Source organism: Galeopterus variegatus, unplaced genomic scaffold (assembly GCF_000696425.1).
Source record: "Galeopterus variegatus unplaced genomic scaffold, G_variegatus-3.0.2 Scaffold3181, whole genome shotgun sequence".
Taxonomy (NCBI): domain Eukaryota; kingdom Metazoa; phylum Chordata; class Mammalia; order Dermoptera; family Cynocephalidae; genus Galeopterus; species Galeopterus variegatus.
Window position 1 is genome coordinate 173,651 of NW_007729292.1, and position 3,473 is coordinate 177,123.

Below are 3,473 nucleotides of genomic sequence, written 5' to 3' on the forward strand. Positions count from 1 at the left end.
TTCAGCAAATCAATGTTCTAAAATCTGAGCATGAAGCTAAAGCCAAACAGCAGGTTTGTTCTAAATTTCAAGGCCTACACCAAACTTAAGTACAAGCTAAAAGAAGTCTTGTAAATACTCTTGTCAATTGTGAGAATTTCAGAAACTTTAGCAGATAGGTGGAGAACACATTTTCCGTCAAGCAGCCCTTTTTGCCTTCCCTCAACCCACACAGATCATATTATTTAGACTTGTGCTCATTATATTAACTCTAGAACTAGGCCTATAGGTTTTTACTTTCCCCCAAATCTTGAATGAATCTCTTCCTTCTTTTAAGTTGGTGCTTGAGAAAGGACATTAGGATTGCTGAAGGAGATAGAGTTGGTCCTTGAGTCAGTAATCACACTACCCTTTCATGTCTTGGAAGTGTCACACAGTGATGTACATGGCCTTCTGCAAAATAAAGCATCAAATAAATATTAAATAACGTATTTATTGACCATATATTTTGAATACTAATAAAACACAAGTTGAGCTTGTGAGTTGGGATTCAAATTATCATTACAGAGTTTCTACTCTCGCTGAGTCGGATCACCCACAACATCAAAGTCAAACCTTAGTTAAATGTTGGGTGTGCTTGGAGAAGATTTTGAATTGCTTCAAATCACCTTGGTTTCTCTGCCAATATTCATGAGCTTCTAAAGGTTAGAGTCCCTATTAGTCTGATTCACTCACATAAAGTACCATAAAAAAGATGCTTAATAAGTGTTTTCTGATCATGCTAATAATAAAACACTTCTGGAGCTATGAATAGCCAGGTGAGATAATCCCAAATGGTGGATATAACTTCCCTCTACGTTGAATGAGAAGTGTAAAAATGGTGAGATAGGCTTACATGCAAGAACAGTCAGCTTCATCATAATTTCTGCCTTGAACACTGCAGTATAAATTTTATTATAAACTATAGCTCCGTACAGCTGAAAAACATCTATTTTTACTAAATGCCAAAAATATCACCAAATGATATTCATGAGATAAACCTAAATATATCAAATTGTCAGAACAAATATGGACAAAGCAGCACTTTCTTCCCAGCCTACAAAGCAAGAATACTGATCACCACTAAGTTATAGGAAAAGTGCTGACACTGAATCCCAATTTCTGCCAGAAATAGTTACACCACAAAATGTGGAAAAGATGCAATATTATGACAATAGCAGAGTTGTGCTCCTTCCATATTTAAGCATTGATTGTAGTGAGCACAATTCTGCGGCCTTAGATGAGGGTAATATTTTTAGGAGTGAGAGAAGGGAGAGAGGTAAAGGGATAGTGTGTGATTCCACTACAGTGCTTGCCTCAAGAACTACTCAAGAGAGGTTTTTAAAATGCTTCACATTAAAACAGATACTTGCATGTGTTTATTCTCAAAATCAGGAAGAAGGGAGAGAGGTAAAGGGATAGTGTGTGATTCCACTACAGTGCTTGCCTCAAGAACTACTCAAGGGAGGTTTTTAAAATGCTTCACATTAAAACAGATACTTGCATGTGTTTATTCTCAAAATCAGGTCAGAAAAATCTAAACTTCATCAGCTTTTTCATGGATCTTCTCATAACATGAAATTTCTGGACAAACATATATGTTTATGTTACACACAAAAAAAGAACCCACAAAAGAATGATTTGATTAACATCTAAGAAGAAAATCAGGTTCTTGTTTGCCCTAACCCATTAGGGACATATCTGTATCAGAGTCCACTAGCTGGATACTTAATATCTTTTCTCCCCCTCTTCTTCAGTGAGAGAACCACCTTTTTTAACATCCAGGAATGGCCTCATCACACATCTCAAGCCCGGGTAATGGAAATAGAAATTGTTATAAAGAGGTTTGAGAAAGCTCCTCAAAAGAATAAGCATCAACTCAACGAATGTGTCCCATCTATCCCCTTGCCTTCTTCTTAGTTACGGTTTGAAATGCAAACTGGTGGCTGAACTCTAGTGGCCAGCTTGTAAACTTAAGTATCACACTCTAAGGACAGTGGCTGAGAAAGCTAAGAGGAGCCTGGCTTCTGGGGAAATGATAGGGCCTCGACAACATTCCTAGGCTGCCTATATCCGGACCATTTCACATGAGTGAAAAGTAACTCCTTAATTTGTGTAAGCCATAGTTTCTCAGGTTCTGTTAGCCAGATTAACACAACATAAAGATACCATACCTAAACCTAAATTAATCAGTTTATATAAAGACGAAAACCACAGAAATATTGAGTCAATAGCCCCTTTTATAGATCAAAAGTCAATTAGTAAAACCATCCTTAATGATTTATAAGTAAATCAGTAGCAAGTATTAAGCCCATTTCTCTAATATTTATAAATATACACATACATTAATATGTATGTGTACATATACGTATGCACACACATACGTATATAGATAGAAAGGTTTTATGTGTGTGGGTGTGGGGGTGGATGTGGGTATTTTGTATACACCCACTGCATATACACATATAAATATGTATACACACACACACACACACACGACCACAATCAGTTTGGTAAATAGGAATTTATGCTCATGGCACAAAACTAAGTTAAGGAATCAAGTCTTATATAAAAAGATAACTAGAATGTCATCTGTATATTATTGGCAATAGTATTTTCTGATGGTTACATTTAAATAACTTTTCTATTATTATCCTTTGAATATTTCTGTACTGCTTATCTATTTTTTAATAATGAGCCTGTATCTATTCCTTACAAAAGGAATGAAATCATTCTTGAGAAAGAAGAAATTAGGATTTATTGTTGCTAATGTGTTGAAACCAAAATATACTGACAAATGTTCTTTACATGTGAGAAAACATTACAAGAATTTTAAACTGTTCTTTCAATTACAATTTATTGCAATTATAGTACCTAACAAATAGAATTAATTTGTTTGTGGTTACAAAGCAGTTGTAGCATAATGAATTACAGAACTACATTTTTAAAAAAGAATAAATTTCCTTTTGGCTGCATATATTCTTTTTAAATACAATGAAATGATTACACAGTCATGTTCCTGAAAGAAAATCACTGATAGAAAATTGAAACATTTATCCTTGGGTTCAGAGAATGAAAGTCAGAAATTTATTTTATTTTATAAGGCTGTCATGCAAAAATCTTAAAATGGTATGTGTCAAGTAAATAACTGGAATTTATACAGCTCTGTGCCTTTAAAGCGTTCAAAGCTTTTTATCTATTTTCCTTCTTGCCTAAAAATTATTCCTTGGAAGTAGGTTTATAACATCAACTGCTGCAGCCCACTAAATCAGGGATGCAAGGAAAAGATGCCCATTTGTCCGAAAGAGTTAATGTGTCCTCTTTAACCTTCGAAAGGATTAGATTCTCTATGTCACTGAAAGGATTAGATTCTCTGTGTCACTACTCACCAGAAATAAAAGAAGCAAAACTTAAGCAAAACCATCAAAGATGAAGTACAAAGAGAAGTGACTTAC